This window comes from Pan paniscus, chromosome 3, assembly GCF_029289425.2.
Source record: "Pan paniscus chromosome 3, NHGRI_mPanPan1-v2.0_pri, whole genome shotgun sequence".
Classification (NCBI taxonomy): Eukaryota; Metazoa; Chordata; class Mammalia; order Primates; family Hominidae; genus Pan; species Pan paniscus.
Window position 1 is genome coordinate 64,184,138 of NC_073252.2, and position 21,468 is coordinate 64,205,605.

At 32.6% G+C, this 21,468-nt stretch overlaps 1 long non-coding RNA gene across 2 annotated transcripts in view; it reads right to left on the bottom strand.

Annotated features, from left to right (window-relative positions):
- Positions 1 to 2,351: 2,351 nt before the first annotated feature.
- LOC117979986 (uncharacterized) overlaps positions 2,352 to 21,468 on the bottom strand; it is a 37,192-nt gene continuing 18,075 nt past the window's right edge. The window contains exons 2-4 of one of the 2 annotated variants that reach the window (XR_008625162.3): positions 12,481 to 12,626; positions 8,177 to 8,344; positions 2,352 to 5,271 (exon numbers count right to left, since the gene is read on the bottom strand). This is a non-coding gene — a long non-coding RNA (uncharacterized LOC117979986). Of the gene's footprint in view, positions 5,272 to 8,176; positions 8,345 to 12,480; positions 12,627 to 15,436; positions 17,401 to 18,272; positions 18,333 to 21,468 lie in introns of those variants that run through there. The other variant, XR_004671098.4, reaches the window with a different exon arrangement.

The following is a 21,468-nucleotide window of genomic DNA, read 5'->3' on the forward strand; positions in this document are numbered from 1 at the left end:
CTTTTAGGTGTTCTTTATCTTTTGATATCTACAGTTTACAATGACATGGTTTGTTGAGGTGTTCGTATCTATAGTTTGATGCTTTTCCTCCAAATTTTTGCTTTTTTCTTTTTGTTTAATATATTCAAATATTTTTCTGCCCCATTGTCTCTATCCTCTCCTATTGAACTCCAATTATACATATGTTAGAGCACTTAATATTTCTCTTTATTCACATTCAATATTTTAATTGATCTGCATTCAAGTTCACTAATGCTTTTTATTTTGCTACCTCCTATCTTTTATCAATTTCATGAAATGAAATTTTCATTTCAGTTGTACTTTTAGTTTCATTGATTTGATTTTTTTTTAGTTCTAATCCGTTGATATTCCTCATTTGTTTATTAATCATTTTTTCTGTTAAGTCATGAAGTATATTTTAATAAAAATTCTGATACTGCTGATTATAATATCTTGACAATTTTAGGAAAGTTTTTTATTGATTGCATTTTTTTCTCTGTGAAAATGTCGTATTTTAATTTTTTTCATTCTAGTGATATTTGATTCAACATTACAAATTGTACATTATACAAACACTGGATTTTGTTATAATAAACTGTGTTTCCCCTTTGTGGGAAGCAACTAAAATCTTCACTCAGATTTTTCAGTTTTGAGCATCTAGGATTTTGTCAGGACCCCATGCTCTTTTTCATTCATTATTAAAATTAAATGTTTTATCAAGATTTGTGTGCTTTTTATACATTTTGGGGGGCTTTCATCTCTTATACACCTCCTTCTTTTCCGGATATTTCTCTCTACATTTCTGACTGCTTTCCCAGTACCAAACTCTTAAGTTAATAAGGCCATAGTTTTCTACTGCAGTAACAGTACTCCATTGGAGGGTAACTTCCAACAAAAATCTGTAAATTCACATATCACACTTGTTTTAATTTCTGTTTAAGAGCAGACTCCTCTTCAGCTTCTGCTAGCTTTCATCACTCTACATGGCACTCAAACTTTTTTTTATTTTCTACTTTATCATTTCTCTCTGCAAGAGGGTTATTTGAGCTAAACAACAACAGCTTAAACTCCATTGACCTTTTAAAGTATTTATTTCTATGTAAAATATATTACATAATTTTGGGAAGTTAACAGAGTAAATTAAAAAAATAAGTCACAATCCTCATTTGTCAGTAATATCTCACAATTATTTCCTTATCTCCCACATCTGTTGAGTGCTCCTCATTTCAAAAATCTTGTGAAAGACATAACACCACAGGTTAATACTGATGGTGCTAACCATCTGTCTTTTTTAAAAAAACCTACATGCTACATGTATGATTTTGTAGATCTATATATGTCTGCATTTAGTTGGGAAATGTTTTTTGGTATGGACTAGAATATTTCTGCCTAACCTGTTTGCTTGAATTAATGTCATTTACTCTTTAATACTTTATTCAGTTTATTTTCTTTAGAAAATTTTCCCAAACTTTTTCACTACTACCATAAGCTGACTTTGGGCCACCACTTTTCTGGATTTTTAGGATATTTTATTCTTTTCTTTAGGAAATTGATCACACTTTATTGAAATAGTTGGTTTAACTTGTCTATCTTCATAATATATTGTGAATTCCTTGAAGTCAGGCATTTTAAAATTTATTTTTATATACTTAAAACTTAACACAATATCTTTCAGAAGTGCTTAAATGAATTTATTCAATTAAATTGAACATTTATCAGGTAAACTATGTCATCTATTTTGTAATTTTTTCTTACATTTTGCAAATTAGCGTGATAACTTATAAATGTATATTGGGACACTCTAAAGGTTGCTCTTGTAAATATTTTTTCTGACTATTTCTCATTTAAAAAATACAAAAGCACTATCATGTAATTTTTTACATTGTTAGCCATTCAAGTCTCTACTTCATTTTAGTGAAATTGGTGTAAAATAACAAAGCCCACCTACACAGTTTTATTTTTAAAATTGTAAGTGAATAACATCCTACTCAGCCTAATCTGTCATCACATTTCTTTCTTATAAATGGATATTAATAATGTTTAGTTCTTCTGAACTGTTTAATCATTAATTTTATTGATTTTCTTACTACTATAGGAAGCAATTTAAAATATTTTATATTTTGATTAAAACATTTCCTTTTCCTCTCTCTTAATTGTATTTAAAGTTTAATGTTCCTTTAAGATACAAAATGTACAATACATATAAAAATCAACCATTGAAAAATTCATGAAGACATTTTCTACCAATAAGACATTCTAAATATATTGTTTAAACAGGGTCATTCAATATTCTAAATATGTTGTTTAAACAAAATTATTATTCAATATTTTTTGCTTTTATTTCTTCAGAATTTTTACATATCAACAAAATGTCATAATTGAAACAAGGTTTTGGTTAAAGAAAAGAACATAATTATTGAGGATCACCTTCTAACTGGAAAGAAAGACCATTTGTTCACTAAAGGATAAAATACTTAGAAAGTTGTCACCATAAAATAATCCAAGAAAATGAGAATTAATTTCCGGATGGCAGATAACTGCTTCTGCAAATATATATCATTAAAAATAAACTGAAAGAAAAGGTAGACTGAGAAATTTAATTCAGCTCTTAAAATTTACACTCTTATGTGTACAACAATATACCCCAAATAAGATTTTCAATCATCCATTTCAACTCAGTGTTTAAAGATTAAAGAATAAAGGAAGAATTGTTTTTAAAAAAGAAATAAAAACCATTTATCATAGTCTTAAAGGTTTTGTTTTATTGTGAATCTTTGGGATTGCTACCATTTTGGAGGAAGCTATACTGTCTGGTGAGAACACTGCTGTTTTGTTGCCTGAAACACTGCTAGCAGGTGGTAAAGATGAGGAAAATACAGAAAATGAACATGTGCCACTTAAGAAAGAATAGTTGCTCTAGCTAGTTCTACGAAATATTAAATGACAATTCTAAAATATGTTGTGTTAGAGAAGATAGCCAACTCTGCAATGTCTTTAAAAAGTTAAAATACATTTTACCAAGAGTCTATAAATACTGCTGTTTATATTCTCTACAACACTGAGCTACTAACATTTAATAATAATTAATGTCATTACGAAGAGTCTTTCACTCTCAAAAGCTGTATAAGCTGGCAAGGTGGATTAGTGACACGTTTCATTGCTGTTATATTGAGACTCTTTAAAATAACATATTCAATTTCTTTTGCCTGAGTTGACTCAGCTCTCCTTTTAAAAAAATATAGGTAAAGTTGCTTACTCTAACGCTTACTGAAGGTTCTTCTTTGAATGACTCTTTAAATACTCAATTGCTCTCTAATGTCCTAGAAAGATATTTTTTTCTGCTCAGGAATTTCCTCAACAGAGCTGACTGATTTCTACTCTGAGGCAGGATTTAAAGTAGAAGCTAATGGATCTGCTACCTCGTGGAGGGTGACCCTAAAATGTCTTAAGAGGGAGTGACAGGAGGAGATGAAAAATTAAATTTCTGTATTCACCACTATACTATAATGTCAGTCATTATGTAATAGCTCCATATCTTTGATCACCTGGGATATTTTTATAACTGTAATTCTTACTCTTAGAATTAAATTTTTAATATAAAATATAATTTAATATGCTTTTGAATTAAAGTGGCAAAGGATAGTATAAAGAACTGGAAGACATTGTCTATCAGTAAAATTTTATATATAATATTATAAAAGAATAAATGCTAAAAATCCTGTAGTATTAATTTACAAACTTCTACTAGAAAAATATTTAATAGGTATCAAGTTCTAGGTACACAAGGAATGATCATTAAATGTCTATTGTGTTCCAGGCACTATTGTATATATATATTCTGAGGACACAACAGCAACATTACGTTTGTCCTTAAAGTAGTTACAAAGACTCTTCTGACTAGTTCTCAACCAATTATTTTTTCCATGGGACAGCAAATTGAGCAAGCATGTTAGAGTAATATATGGTGCTAGCAACAGGTAAGATCTGAAATAAACCTTGTTGCTATGAGCAGCTGTACTTAGTATGTTCTAGTAAGTTCACGGTCTTTATCTATCCTTGTCATGAACTTTTTATTTGGATCATTTTGTCTCAGTGGGGTAGAATCTAACCCTAAATTCCAACCTACCCTTTTAATCTAAGACTTAGAAAACCTGCCTGAATAAATTGATAGCTCACTCAAAATTATGATGTCTAGATGTCTAAATTGCCCCTGCCTAGGCAATTTGACCATCTTACTACAATGGTTTGCCCACCTTTGGGGCTCTTACTTCTATTTGAAATATAGTTCACACTCATCTTAATTGTGTAAAGCAAGGACTAGCACACCAAGATCTGAAGAAGTCTAACACTTCCCTTGTTTTTGTAAATAAGGCTTTTGGAACACAGCCACACCATTCATTCACATATGGTCTATGGCTGTTGGCGTGCTACAATGGCAGACTCGAGTAGTTGCAGTGTCGACCGTATGGACCACAAAGCCGGAGATATTTGTTGTCTGGCTCTTTACAGAAAAGTGTGCTGAGCCTCGCTTTAAAGCTTCTATCTGAACAGTTGTTGACTGTAGACATGACCTTTCTGACAAGTAGATTAGCATTTTTACTTCCAATCCAAATATTTTTATTGTTCTTCCTGCCCAATGTCTTCCTATGGTTCCAGCATATATTCCTAGAGGTTACCTAATGTGTAACATTAAATTATTTCTTCATCATTTACTTTATAATGGTCCCTCACAGGTAATTTCAGGCATTTTGATGATAATAATAGCGAGATCCACAAGAGATAACTCTTGTGCATATGTGGTCTCTTATATTCCATAAAAGGATGCAAATATTCAAAAGGAAATTCAAAAACCACGGATTTTTAAAAAGAAAGAAACAAAAGCAAAGCAAAGACAATGAAAATGTTCAAGTCAAATTGCAAACATTTGTCATGCTCCTTGGTATAATAAATAAAGCAAAAATGGTGAAAGATTGCAGAGCCTTACCCAGAGCCCATAAGATGGTTCTAATCTTATTTCTTTAACTTCTCTGTGAAACATAGGAACCATCATAAATAATTAATTGCTCATATTAGATTGATAAATTCTCTAAAAAAATAATCTTGTGTCTTTTAGTACTCTCTCCACTTGGGTTTATATTTTGTTCTCTTTTTCCTGAAGAATTGATTTGAAACAGAAGATTCTGGGATTTACAGCTAAGAAGTCACTGTTCAAGGTCTCAGTTGTTGGAAACCAATGGGAGTAGGTTACATTCTCAGCACCACAGCTATGATCTGTAAATAAATTAACATATGACATTATAAAATCATAAACTAGTGAAATCAATTCAAAATAAATAAATTAGATGTTGTCTGTATGACCAAAACATCAACTGCAGTAGAAGCTGTTCAGCTTTTTATTTTGCATTTTCCAAAGTTTACTTGAAAAATATGACTTTGTATTTTAAATACACACTTATAGATTTCATGTGGATATGAGTATATATGACATTTCAAAGGCTGTAAGTCATCAATATGCACTTGCCACAATGGCATCATCATTAATATTGAGCACCCCTACAGGGCCTGGCACATAATAAAGTGCTACATGGATGAATCAGATAACCGGGGAGTTCTGTCTCCATGCTGGTAACCATGCTATTTTTACTGTCAGTAGTGCTTGAATAGAGCATGTAAGAGTCCTTTTGAAATGTTGATCACATTCTATTTTGTTTTTTGCTAGCAAAAACCTATGCACAGATTATCTCCAGAGTGACCAAGTATAGCCTATTAAATATATCTGAAACTTCATGCACACATTATGTAGCCTCTGTGGGAAAATATGTATCTTACATAAGACGATTTTATAGAAAAATAGTTTCATTTGCAGATAGTAATGATTCTGTTGTTAGATATTCACTAGGATGCTAAAATTTAAAAATGTAATAATGCAAATATTCAAAAGAAAATTATAAAACCGAGAATTTTAAAAAAGAAAGAAAAACAATAAAAAAACAAGCACAGCAAAGACAGTAAAAATGGTCAAGTCAGATTGCAAACATTTGTCATGCTCCTTGGTATAATAAATAAAGCAATAATGGTGAAAGATTGCAGACCCTCAATCATAGCACATGTATCTTCTAGAATCTACATTCATATATAAATCATATAATCTTTATATTATAAATAAATAAATATATAATATGATATATAGCATACATATTTACTTTAATATATAATATATAACACACAAATGAAATACAGTACTTACCTAAAAAACTCCTTAAGATTAAAGAGGATATGGAGCAATTATGCGTGCGTGTGTGTGTGTGTGCGTCTGTGTGTATTAGTGTTGCTTACTCAGAGAAATATTGGAAAGAATAGTTCTCAAATTGGTAACAGTGGTGTAGCTGAGTTGTATGTTTGGGATAACTTTTAACTTTTTCCTTATACTCTTATATGGGTGAAAATATTATATTGAGAATCTTATTTTTATTGATAATGTATTATTTTTATCATCACAAAAGCTATTATTTATAAAAATAAAAGCAATAACCACACATTAATTAAAAGTATAAAGTTCAATTCCTTAGGATGACATACATTCCTACATGGTATGACTCTGCCTAACTGCCTAGCCTCATTTTCAGAATCATCCACCATTATAATATATAGTCCGCAATACTAAAATAGATAATTGTCCAAAGAGGCCATTTCTTTCATGCTTCCATGTGTTTGTTGAGGCTTTTCTTTGTTTCCTTCTCCACTTTCTCACTTGTCAGGCCAGTGCTCAAGCAATATTGTCTTGTCTAGCCCACTCAACCTATGTGAGGATCCATCCATAACCTACAGAATGTAATCAATACAAATACTGGAAGGAATTTTGACTCTTCAATGTCTGCATAAACCCACATGTACATTTCTGCATCTCTCTCCATCCTCAAATCTAAATTCTATCAAATACAGATATAAATATTGTACTTTCTCCTGTTTGTTCTGGTATCCCTGTGAAGTAATAGCTAAGATGACAAAATGAAACAACAAACAAATAAACAAAAGCAACCTCTTTTGATCATGGTCTGATAACTTCTAATCCTTTGAGTAGAACTAGCCAATTTTCCTTCTGTTAAGCCTTACTAATCCCCTTATTTCAATTAATGTGGTCAACCCACTGTGTTAAAACAGTGATATGCACTATATTGAAACAAAGCATTTTGTGGATATCAGGACACATTAAATCCCCCAATATGGTATTACTGGACTTAGAGATGCATTTTTAAATTATGCATAATTTGATAATTCTTAATTTCACTGTATTATATAAAATAACCATATGTGTTACAATCAGTAGCACCTTAGAATTTAGTACGTGTGTGTGTGTGTGTGTGTGTGTGTGTGCAGTTGTCCCACGGCATTTGGTCAAGTACTATAGAATATAAATTTCTTAATGAGAATAAATACTATGTCTCTGGTATACTTGACTCTTTCTACCCATTCAATAATCATTAGTAAAATGGTTAAATAACATGCTGTCCACAATAACATGTGGATGAATGTGGTCTCATTGGAATGTCTGTGCCAATATTTGAATAGTCTAGTAAAACCTGGAACATGTTCCAATGGCTGCATCTCAGTAGTGTAGATAAGTCTCCAAAACTGAGTATGAGCAAAGGAAACTGGGTCATCCTATAAATTTTAGTTAAAAATCTACTTAATTCAAGTCTACTAAGAATTCTGCAATGAAGCATAATCAGTGTTATCAGTAAGCATATGTATAAGGTGTAATGGAAGGTGTGTAGAAACTGCTCTGTTGAAGTTACCACCTTTGGTTAACATGGCCACAGTGTCTCTGTTTTTGTTCCCCTACTTCCCCCGCTATGATCACGCCACTCACTGTATTTCGTGTCTATATGATAGTATAATTTAAGGCAGATTCAAGGATGTTTCACACACTCCTTCAGAAATCACATTTAATCAGTCACCAAATCTAAGGTCCCACAACGTAATGGCTCCTAATGTAGACTTAATTTAGGCCCTGCACTTCTCTCAGACACAGCACTACTGCCAAACAAATATATCACTTTTCCAAATTGCTGTAAGAATGACATTTCTGAAAAAGCACATTAGTTTTCTTCTCCAAATTATTGAATAATTCTACTATTAATAATATAAAATTTTATCTATTTGGTAAGCTACTTACATTCCTTTATTCTTTCACAGTCTTTTTCTGATATGAAATAGTCTGCTCATTTTTTCAAATGACATTGATTATTCCACCCTGGTTATCTTGGAGAATGTCCAACATTCTGAATATGTGTGATTGTTTCCTCATTGTGATGTTGGCCTTGTTCTTTTATCTTCTTATTTCCTGTAAGTGAACGTTAGGGCTTGAGGCTGGAATAGATGCAGACTAAACATCTTGTGAATTAATATTTTATAGGTAATCGTTAGTATTTTATATTGCACCGCATTGGAAAAACCATGATGTAAGGATATAATTCTGTGAGTATTCCTGAGTTTGGCCACTTTTTTAATGTGCAATTTTTAAAATTTACAATGAATAATTAATGTGTGGATAGATACATGAACACCCTGTTCATATCTTGTTCTCTAAAATATTTCATGTAATGATTTTATAATTCACTGATTATATATGTTTGAATAGGTTATAACATGGAGTGTTAAAAAATGGGAATTTTCAAACTTTATCATTTATTAGTTCTCATTATTTTGTAAAGAGATTCCTTTCAATTTTTTATCTTCATCTTCACTATCAAGTCATTGGTGTTTATTTATTCAATTTGCCACAGTCAAAATGATATAATAGTTTACTGCTTAACTGAATTTCTACTACTTACCACTGAAATTACTGACGGTTGCTAATAATTTAAGAACACCTTTAGAATTCTAAAAAGTTTTGATCTCCTGAGATATACTACAATCAGTGATTTTAACAAGATAATTTGTGTTTGTGATTTCTCCCTATCATAAAGGAAAGAGATGGCATCTAAGCACTTACTATGTAAAATCACTATCCTAGGAACTCTCATGTAATTTTTTACCAATCAGTCCTTGAAACATGACTCGGAGCACTTATTTCCAACTCCTTACCTCCCATTTCATTTTATGGATAAAGTAATCAATACTCTGAAGGCTAATTAAATGCTCAAAGACATACAAGTAGTAAAATACAAGCAGAATTTATACTCTGGTCTATTGACTCTTTCCCTATGCCACAGTGCCTCTCTGAAGTTCTAGCTACACTACTGTCATGACACATAATGGTGATCCTATTAGGATTCTCCAGAGAAACAGAATTAATGGGATATATATATACATAATATATATATCTGTTATATATAATATATATATCCCATATATATATATATATATATATATATATGAGACAGCAAAATAAAGAGAGAATTTATTTTAAAGATTTGGCTCACACAGCTGTGATTACTGGTAAGTATGAAATCTACAGGCCAGGCTGTCAGGCTACAGATCCAGAGAAGAGTCGATGCTGCGGCTCACCTCTGAAGGCAGTATGGAGACAGAATTCCAGTTTTCCTTGGGGCACCTCAGTCTTTTCTTCTTAAGCCTTCAACAGATTAGATAAGGCCCATCCACATTATGGAGAGTGATCTGTTTATTCAAAGTCTTCCTATTGAAATGCTAATTCCATTAAAAATGCCTTCATAGGAACTTTAAGACTGGTGTTTGACCAGACATATGTGCACTGTAGCCTACTGACACATGAAATTAACCATTACAATGATATGTAGTGGATGTGCTAAATTTCTATTTTATTGGTATATATTTACAGTTTCAAACTTGACACATTTGATTTCTCCAATAAGTCTATTTTTTCTCATTAAAATCGAGCTCCATATTTAAATTTATTTAAAATGTTGTTTGTTATTATTGTGTCATTTATGGATTATTAAACCATTTCTATTAGTCCATAGGTTTAGTATTTATTAAGACATTTGCCAGACGCGGTGGCTCACGCCTGTAATCCCAGCACTTTGGGAGGCTGAGGGAGGTGGATCACCTGAGGTCCGGAGTTCAAGACCAGCCTGATCAACATGGAGAAACCCCGTCTCTACTAAAAATACAAAATTAGCTGGGCTTGTTGGTGCATGCCTGTAATCTCAGCTACTCGGGAGGCTGAGGCAGGAGAATTGCTTGAACCCAGGAGGCGGAGGTTGCTGTGAGCCGAGATCGCGTCATTGCACTCCAGCCTGGGCAACAAGAGCGAAACTCTGTCTCAAAAAAAAAAAAAAAAAAAAAAAAAAGACATTTTATTTGCTATGTTTTACACTATAGAAACTATAACAACCTTAAGTTACAGCTTCAAATTTTAATCCAAATATGATCTTTATCGATGTAGACACTTTGCAGCTCTTGGACACTCACTCTTAGAGCTTAAAAACAATTTTACAGTAAAAGCTATGAGCAGAGATTGTGTTCTTCTGTGAGAGCAACACTGTACTGTAGAAAAATATTTGACTGAATCTCATCATCTAAGGAAGAACACTGGGCTCTGGAACTGTGAATACCAGAAAGGCACAAACTCTGCTCAGTCTTCCTTTCAGGTCAATATCTTTAAGAGATATGTTCAGGAAGGCAAATGTAGGCTACAAAAAGGAAAAAAGCATAGTCTCCCTGAGATAGAAACTCCATGACTATGAGTAAAATTGTTGTGTCAATTTATTCATTGGATTTCAAAATGATATCGAATTCCTAAAATTCTCACATTCTTTCATGGATTATTTGAATCTCTCAAATTTGCCACCTCTGTTTCTCCTGCTGCCTTAAACTAAGGTGATAAGTCGGCATGTTAGGTAACTGGAAAAAGTAAGTGATACATCCTATAAATCCTTTCTTGGCGATGGCCCAGGTACCACTTTAACTTAATACTGGCATATTCTGATTATGTTGTAATTTTAGCCTTTTTAGACCTGCTACTTCCTGGGGAATTTGTATTTGTACTTTAATTCTATAACTTTGACACTCAGGACGATGGCTCAGACTTAGTTCTTCATGGCTGCTCATTGTAGGTAGAATGTCTAGCTCTTCAAAATTTAATTTCTAGTCCCAATTATTTGGCTGGCAGTATACTAAGATTTCTTCCAATTCCTCGCATATAAACTTTGGGCACAAGACTTGCTCTAAATATAATATAGCAAGACGTGGGGACTGGCAATGATAGAAAAGGGATCATCGGGACATACACACTACATCTGTAACAGCTACTCATACCTCTAATGTGTTTTTGGGAACCATTGGTGATTTTCAAAAATTCTATAAACATTGATTATTTGATTGGAAGCTTTTTATTGCTTAGAAAAGGTGATTATCCTATTGATTTTGAGGAGCATAGAAAGAATATTGTTACTTTTTCTTTATACTAATGATATTAAAAAGAAAGAAAAAATATATGAGAAAATCCCAATGCCAATAGTAAATTTGTGTTTATTATTGCAAAAGACCCAGTGGCATCACCTGTTTAGCTCTGCCTCTGACCTTCAATATATCTTAAGAGTTTCAGAAAATATTCTTTTACTGAAAATGAATGAAACTGAAGCAGAGAATTTCAAGGAAGAGCTTGATGCCTCAAGGGATAGGCTGTACACAGATTAGTATGACTAGAAGTTGAACAAAGCGGCAGCCACCAGTTTCCCCTGACCTTTTCCTTTCACTCAGTGGCATTTATATGAGCTTAGACTGTGAGTATTCTAGAGATGGCAGAAAGCAGATCTGGACACAGCTCAAGCTATACTCATTCTTTTTTTTTGTTCCAAATCAATGTAGCAAGTTATTTTTTTCTCTCTTTTTCCCCTGATCTTTGACAAGAATAATGAGAAGAAGGAGGAGGAGGAATAGGAGGAGAGGAAGGAAGGAAGGAAGGAAAGGAACTGCCTCACAGTAAATAAAAGACCCTAAAAAGAAATTCTAAATTTTATATTGGTAGATTAAAATCTAGTTTTTAATGCTAAACTATAAGGAAATTAACTTAATATGAACTTAATCATGTTCATCCTAATGGAGAAAAAATTCTCCAGAGTAGTATAGAAAGATTTAGGAGGCACCAGAACAAAAACAGTTATGAGGAAAACTACATTTATGTTCAGTTATGATATTTCCAATAACTCTATTTTGAAGTTTTCCTACAATATTGTACTTCTACAATAAGAAGAAAATGTTAATAGTCACAAAATTAACACATCAATAGCTATTCTCATATACCACCATTTGTGTTGAACTCATTAATTTCTCATAACTTTACTAGCAGTGAATTACATGTTTTCAAGAAATGTTTATAAGGCAAAATTAAAGTATACACACAAGCATGCAGAATATATACCACACACATACGTACACACACACATTCCTGGAGTCACTTTGATGCATATCACAAAAACACAAAAGTCACTGGAGCAGAGGATGTTGATGCCCCATCCCCAAATGAATTCATGAGCAATTTCATTTGACACTTACCAGCGTACTCTCAGCTGTAGCCATTCATCTCAAACCCTTATTCCCTCTTGTCTGCCTGAGGACTATTGTCACCTTGAGACTTGCTTGAATTCAAAAAAGGACAAATTACAGCTTTTGGAGAGTTAATGTCCTTCCCTCAGGCAACGCTGAAACCATGGAAAATGAAGTGGTCAATGAATAAGAGCAAGACCTCCATTCCTTCGGAGGGATAGTTCTGAAGACTTTTCTACCTAGTTTCCCAAAGGGGCCACAGAGGGTTAAGCAACAATAGCCTACAGCAGTAATTTCATTGACACAAACTTTTCTGCTTCACTTTCCCTACTTTCATATTTGTACCTTCTAGATTACCACTTCCATATATTACTTGTACCCAAGTTCTCATCTCTGAGTCTGTGTTTAGGCCCACTCAAACTTGGCATAGAATAAGGCAAATATACTTTGTTCATTTCAGTTACCTCTATTGTGAAATAATCAGTGCTAGAGATAGAAAACCTGGTCAAACTGAACATTGACAGACTGTAAAATGACCTTCACATACTTACTGATTTTTCCTCTGAGGTTTAACAAGGAATAACCTACAAATAAAATTTAAAAATATTTACAGTGTATAATAACATATGTGGATGTATGTAGACATTGTGAAATGATTAAATCAAGCTAATCAATATATTCATTACTTCACATACTTCTCCCTTATTCGTGATGAGAACACTTAAGATCTGCTTTTCTTTTTTAGGAATTTTCATGTATAAAATCCATTATTATTAACTATTGTACAACATAGTGATTATAGATAATAATGTATTGATTGATGTTCAATTTGATTATTTCACATATATAAATCAAAGTCCTCTCATAATAAATAACCTTTTATTACAACTAAAAATATTTAAGAAAATTACACATTTATTTTTAGTAATATAGGATAGAATATAATTCTATAATAATAAAATACAGTAAATTTGCTTATCAATATTATAACTTTTATTTTCTCTTCTGAAGTATTTCTGCTTGTCTCATATTTCAGTTACTTAACCATTGTCGATGAATTCTGTTCCAAGTAAGTTTTATTTGTCTTTAGTTTCTCTCTTCTTGTCATAAAGAATAAAGTGCTTCCCTAAGAGGAAACCTAACAGAAGTGATTCACGCTACCTGCCTTAAAATAAATTTGTCTTTATACCCCTTTAAATTAACTTGAAATATTTATTCCACCCATAATACATGATCACTTACAGAACATGAGAGTGAGACTGTGCATTCGGGGTTGCCCACAGCCCGGCTCATTTTGAGTAATTGTAAATAGTAATACCCATAATTTTTTTTAATTGGCTAATGCTGTAAGGTGGCATCTGTCATCAGCATCCTCATATAAACTCACCATTGCCACAGCATCTGTTCCATCACAAAATGTTCTATTTCTGTGTCTCGCACATTTAACTAGCAAGGAACAAATAGACTACTTTAAAATAAGTTGCCAGTGTTTCTAAATGAGAACGCAAAGCATATTTGCCAGAAAGGTAAGTAACAGGGCAGGAATAAACTATGACTTTTGACTTGAAGGAATATAAAGACTGAATTAGTTATTTCATTTATATTTAAATAGTAAGATTGGACAATTAAATAATTGGAGAACAGTTGTCGGATTAAAAGTACTCTACTTTTGAACTCACTTTTTCTAATATATGAACACAGTTTTTATTTTGTATTTAAAATCTATTAATATATAGCAAAATGGTGTGATAAATGTATTTGAAAGTGGGTAAATTTAGTTCAGTTAATGTTCTGTGCCAAAAACTTCTCCTGGGATATAATGAATTAGAATTAAAATATGAATTCAGCCATCCATCCATTCACTCATTCAATAAATATTGATTAATCACACTATGTGCCAGGATATAGGGACATAATAATTTCAAAAGCTGTGATAAAAGTACCTGGTTTCATGAAGCTTATGACAGAGGAGGAAAGCAGAGAGTAAGTAAATGCATAAAACACTTAAATAGGTGACTTCAGAGCTGTGAAGAGAAATAAAAAAGGCAATGGCAAAGATGCTAGCAAAAGAGTGTGCTTCCTTAGAAAAGTGATTTAGGAATGGTTTCTGATTAAGTTGAAAATACCTCATGAAGTTAATAATTAAAATCAAAGATTAAGAAAATATATAAATAGTCACTTTTTTCTGTTTAAAGGAGCTGACTGGCAAATATCTTGAATGGATAAAATATAGTAAGTAATACACTAGACAAAATCCAGTTAAAGAAGCCATCCCAAAGAAAGAGTCAGAAAGAACAAGATCTACACACACATTTTTCAGCTTCGTCTGCAATCCAAAGGCAAAATGTAAAAGTATGCAAGAAACCTCAAACAGGCCAGTCCCTAAGAGGGCTCACAATTGTGTATCAGTGCAAACATTATATTTTGATGCAAATCCTATACATAGCTTATATGGCAGTGGAGAAAAGATTGCTTTTTCTTTGTTTTAGAAAAAATGCAGCATAAATTATTACCATGATGTTAAATTATTCTTCTTTCTGCTTTACAACTATTTGAGAACATTTTGCATGAGCAAAAAATATGTCCAAATATAGAGGACACCCAATGTGTGAAAGGTAGCAGCATTTTGTGGCACATGGTGTGTCACTTGAAAGAAATGACATGATAAAATTCATTTTAGTCATTTATTTATTCAATTAATTTATCAAAACAGTATTCACTTCAGACTAAGGAGAATTGCCAAAAAAAGAGATTTATGGTTGTTATTGCTGTCCACCAAGCATAAGACATTACTATTATTTCATTATGTGTTTATTATTTTTAAAAGCCTAGAAAATAGTACTTTATTTGTAGAACATATATTCTATATAAGCAGGAAGCCATGTTACATTTAAAGTAAGACTTTAAATGATACTACATTAAACTAGAATTTATTTTCTGAACAAAAATCAATAGGTAAGTAAATCAATGGAACTATTTGAGCAAATGCAACCTCTTACTATAATGCTAATATATGATCTTTTCTTTTAAAATATTTATAATCTAGTTATAACAATATCAAATATTAAAATATTGGTGAAACACTAAAGAGGTAATGACTAGGTATTATATTTAAGACTGAATCTACAAACTGGTGTTGTGTGCATATTGTCGTGGTATCATACTCAGGAGTAAAAATGTATGGATTCTTCCTTTGCCACTGCAATGTTCTAACAGGGTAGGGTAATTTTAAGCCTCACTATCTACATGTTTCAAGAATGTAATATGTGAAGGAGAAATAGGGAAGGAGGGAGAGAGAGAAACAGACTCAAATGAGGTAACAAATAGGAAAAATATCTGAAACTCTTGATTTTGGTTTTCATCATCATTAACATAGTTTTTCAGAAGGGTACACTTATTGATTCATCTGTTTATTAAACAGATTTTTACTGTGCCCCAATTATAGGGCAGAAACTGCTTTGGACAGTGAACACATAGTGCAGAACAGACCAATCCCCTTCTCTGAGCGAATTTACATTCTACGGAAGGGAACATAAAATTAAATAAACAGACATACCAATATCAGATAGTTGTAAGCACTAGAAAAAAGCAAAGCACGATAAAGAGATGCAGCATAACAGCCTGTGGGAGTACTATTTAAAATACGGCAATTGAAATTCCAAGAAATGGCAATAAGAAATTTGAATGACATGAGGGTGCAAACTATAAGGGGTTTTAGGTTAAGAGCGTTTTGAGAAAATGGGTAAATAAGTGCTGGCATCCTAAGGGAAACAACTTGGTGTGTTGGAAACAGAGCATGAAGGACAATGTGAAGGGGACAACATGGTAGGAGATGAGATGGGGGCTTCATGTAGAGGGCTGGAAATGTAAAGAGGGTGGAGATAGCCAGTAAAGGCTTAGAGAGAATGTGAACTTTACTATGATCTGGAAGGAATGTTGAGATTTGTGTGTGTATGGGGGAGGGGGGGCAGGGGGGAGGCTGAGAGAGAGAGAGAGAGAGAGAAGCAGTGGCTCAATGATGAGATAAACATGAAAAATAAAATAAATAAAACAAACTTATTAAAATATCAAGGGTGGCTGGGTGAGGTATCTCATGCCTCTAATCCCAATACTTTAGGAGGCCGAGGCAGGCAGAGCACTTGGGCCCAGGAGTTCGAGACCAGCCTGGGAAACATAGCGAACCCTGTCTCTACAAAAATACAAAAATTAACCAGGCATGATGGTAGATGCCTGTATTCCCAGCTACTTAGGAGGCTGAGGCAAGAGAATCACTTAAACTCAGGAGGCCAAGGATGCAGTGAGCCGAGATCACACCATTGCACTCCAGCCTGGATGATAGAGTGAGACTGTCTCAAAAATAGATAGATAAATAATAAATAAATAATAAAAATAAAAATAAAATATCAATGGAGTTAGGGTCATAATGTGAACTATATTAAGACTGTGAAAGATAGGAATAATTTAGAAATAAGCTGCCATTAAATGGCTGTTTGACATAAAAATTATCTTGGCAATAGTAAGAAGGACGGTTTGAAATGATGAACACCTTAGATAACCTCATCTTAACCAAGCTATGAGTCAAAAGCAGCCAGAAGATGATGTATGAGCCAGAGTAGCTAACTGATTTAACACAGAGATGACTAAATCTCACTGGATTTGCACAATTCATTTATTTCTTGCTTATATCACAGAAGAAAGAGACCCTCATGGGGATGCTGCTTCACAGGGTAATCTGTGCTTCCAGGATTCTTCCAAATTGTAGCTTCCCCACTCTAAGGCCTTGAATTCCTCCCCCTTCAGCCAAATGATGGGAAGCGCATGGCTGGGGACGTTGGAGGGTGTTTATTGTGTAGTCCAGAAAGAGGAGCAAATCACTTCAGATTCAATAAACTGGATTTAAGTGGTGAGGCCACACATCACTAAAAATACCTGGCAACCGTAGTCCATTTGTGTGACCAGGAACAAACAAACAAAAAAGAGAGAAAATACAGTCAGAGATATGCACACACATTAGACATAAGTAGCACAAAGAAAATATAGTCAAAATATTATAAATATTAAAAAGAACAGCATATACAAAATAAGTGGCACAAAGAAAACATAAAATATACAATATAGACACTATTTCTCTTATTTTAATATTTCTATTATAATATAACCAAAAAAGTCATCATTATTATAAATAACATTTTGAACATCATTGGGGCAAAGTATAATAAAATGATCTTACTTTTATTAATGTATTAACTTTTGAATTGATTTTTACATTTTCTGATTTTCTATCCTTTCATAGAGTAAATCAGTGTAGATCATGACATTTGGATAATAGGATTATTTTAATCACTTATTTTTTCTATGTTCCCTAAGTGAATAATGCTGTTACATTATGTCTTCATTCTAAAATGCAATATGTGTATTCATCTGTGTAATTTTTGTTTATTGAAAAACTTTGTTTCTTACCAACTAGAAGCAAAGAGAACTTAAGTTGAGAAGTCTTTTTTTTCAATTTAAAGCAGAGATGTTATGAAAACAGCAATTTGGTATCTGAAACTATTTAGAAGCATCAATGAAAGCAGAATTTTTAAATATATAATAATATTCTTTCCAGATAATGTGATAGTTTTAAGTCCAGAAAAGGATGTTAAAATCACATATGGCCTTACAAATGTGACCAGTGGACAGTGCTGTATAATGACCCATGAAAAATTAGTTAAATTTCCTGTGCCCTAAACATAATTCATCATAGTAATAGCAGCAGTAATAGTAATTATAATAAAGCAATTATACTTTAAAAAATTTACTTTGACATAGAAGTCTATTCTCAAACACAGGATGCATTAGATAGCAGCAATTCTTCTAATCTAGAAAACACAACACAGAATTACTGTTGATTGAATTCAAGAATACCAGTAATTAAACCTATTCCAGTAAAATAACTATTGGTTTTAAATCTTCTGTCATTCTCTCATATTCATACACGCTATCTTTCTCTCTCTCTCTCTCTCCATTACAATATACAAGTACACTTACATAATGGTTAAAATATGATTTTTTTTTTTTTTTTTTGAGACGGAGTCTCGCTCTGTCATCTAGGCTGGAGTGCAGTGGCACCATCTCGGCTCACTGCAAGCTCTGCCTCCTGGGTTCACGCCATTCTCCTGCCTCAACCTCCTGTAGCTGGGACTACAGGCGCCTGCCACCATGCCCAGCTAATTTTTTTGTATTTTTAGTAGAGATGGGGTTTCACCATGTTAGCCAGAATGGTCTCGATCTCCTGACCTCGTGATCCGCCTGCCTCGGCCTCCCAAAGTGCTGGGATTACAGGCATGAGCCACCAAGCCCCGCCTGATTTGATCTTATCATTAGTAAGTTCTAATATAGATTGATGTTTTAATGATGTTAATCTAAAGCAGTGATTTTTAAAAGCATGCATTTTCCTTATATACTACCATAAGAATTCAGAATAAAATAAGTGGTCTCAAAAAGTTTCCAGGTTGATGATTAAATTGTAACAGTTTAAAGTAGCTAAGACATTGAAATTTTGCTTCTTTTAAATACTCCTATTTAAAAGTGGACATATTATGTCAGTCCTTTAATCACATCCAATGGGATCTAACTATCAATGACACTCAACACACAGCACCACAGATTGAAAAGAAATACATGAGTTGCACATGTTTGTTTTTGTCTTTAGATCAAAATTAAATCCCAATTCCTCCATAGGATTTTCAAATGACTGTATATAATACACTTAAATATTTTGTTTAAACTCTTTCATTGCTTCTCTATGATATAAAATATGTGTTTAAATTTAAAATCATTTTTTAAAATTTCCTAGGAGCATAAGACAGTAAAAAGTAAAGAGTTTTTAAAAAGTTATTCTAGCTTGACATGTCTTTCCTATTACACATAAAAGTAACATACAGTTGATCAAAGATCTTCTATCATGTATCCATAGATGAATTTTATTTATCATGAGAACAATGCAGAGTGCAACATCCATTCCATTTCTTTATGAAAAAATAGGTCTGAGCATGAAGAATCTATATTCATATAAGTAAATAGATAGAACAAAAGTATTTGTTATAAGCATGTAACCGAAACCTTAAACCCTGAGTTTTGTACCAAAAATCGTTGCTGATTTCCCATTAAAATACATTTAATGAACTGTCTCTGATAAAATTATTAAATCACTAAATTTGGTTCTCCTTCAATTTTGTTGAAAAGTGTGATTTAAAAAATACCCGAAAAAGCATTTGTTTTCTAGTCATCAGAATTATTCATTTTCCCAATTCTGACATCAATATCTGGTTTATCCTGTGTGCATCTGTGTATGATTGTGTGTGTGTGTGTGTGTGTGTAAAACACTGGAAATATTTACAGCTTGGCACAATACAAAGTAATTAGCCATTGAATAGATGAGAAGTATTCCTTTTTGGTATAAAGTGGGAATAATCTTAATTGAGAAAGAGAAAGGAAAGGAGTTGCTTGACTCAGAAGCCTTATCAGTCTTATAATATATACAGAAGTGAGGATTGGAAAATTAATTTCCTTAAAACCATCTGTGCTTTTATCTTATAACCCCAGGGTATGTATACTCCAGTTAGAAGACAACTGGTCTAAGGAGGCTATTTGTAAATTCTTTGGAGTGTTTGAATATACAGACATAGGTTCCCTGCTTCATCCCTTTTTGAGTGGTCAGCATGTCACAGATGGCATGCAATGTGTCTTGTGTAAAGTGTAGAAGCTCCACATCCTGGAGAAACTGACAGTGTCACACTTAATCTTTTATTTTCCTAAGCATTTGGTGACTTCTTGAAGTTTGCATGTGCATAGTTGAGTGGACTTACACACTATGATTTATAGTTTTAATTAAGCAAACTCACAAACTATACGAGTTGCTTACAAATATTTCTGCCAAATAAACATGTATTAAAAATAATATAAGATTTCATAATTCACATAAAATCAACCATCAAAAATTTGCAGCACTGATATTTATAAACCAAATTCATTATTTTTATAGGCCACACTATAAGACAAAAGCGATGACAGTCTAAATTGAAAGGATAAGAGGTCAGCAAGATTTTTTCTAAGTCATCAAAATGATCATTTGAAGTATAATTGCACATATTAATTAATTAAAATAATTTTCAATAATCATTAACTCATCTGTATTTTGTGATGGTTTACAAAGTATATAATCCATAAGTAAAGAAGCAGAATTACACACTTCATAAATAAATAAACGTGTTGAAATATTTGTCCAAAATATTTCAATGATTGATAGAGTGTGTTATCAAAAAAACTGTGGGGCAATAGGTCTATAGAAAAAGGTTGTGTTAACTTTTCCATATGATAGAAAGAACAGTAGGTCACTAATCGCCTGTTTGGAAATTTATCACATTATATCCTCTCTATATAAGACACTAAATGAGAAAAGAGAAGAATCAGTGAGGTTTGGGAGCAGTGTACTATTAATGATGCTTGCAACAATATAATCATGCTGCCCTACATCTATCAATAGTATAGGTGATATTATAAATTTCATAATAATTTATTTGTAAATAATTAAGGAAGTGACTTGTAAAACAACATAACATAAATGTTGGGAAAAAGTATGTAATTAGACACAATTTTCTTTTAGAATGAGTGGTTTCCCAGCAACATTCCTAGTCAATGTAAATTCCAACAGAACTTCCAAAGTATTTGAGTTGTGAACTGAACACATTTTTGTTTCAAGCAGGCATTCTTACCGCAGAGAAGCAGAGGACTGCAGAAACAAACAAATCTTTCCCAGTTTCACAAGCTGGCCACAGATATCTTCATCAATTCATTCACAAATACAGATTTTGCATTAAAGATTTTATGTGTATGTCCTATAGAGCTAGGTAGGCATTCTGTTTAGCAATAATATTGCCATTAATTTATATGCTTTAGGTCAATGAACATTGAACAATGAATATTTTCCTTCCACTGCAAACCAAATTATAGACA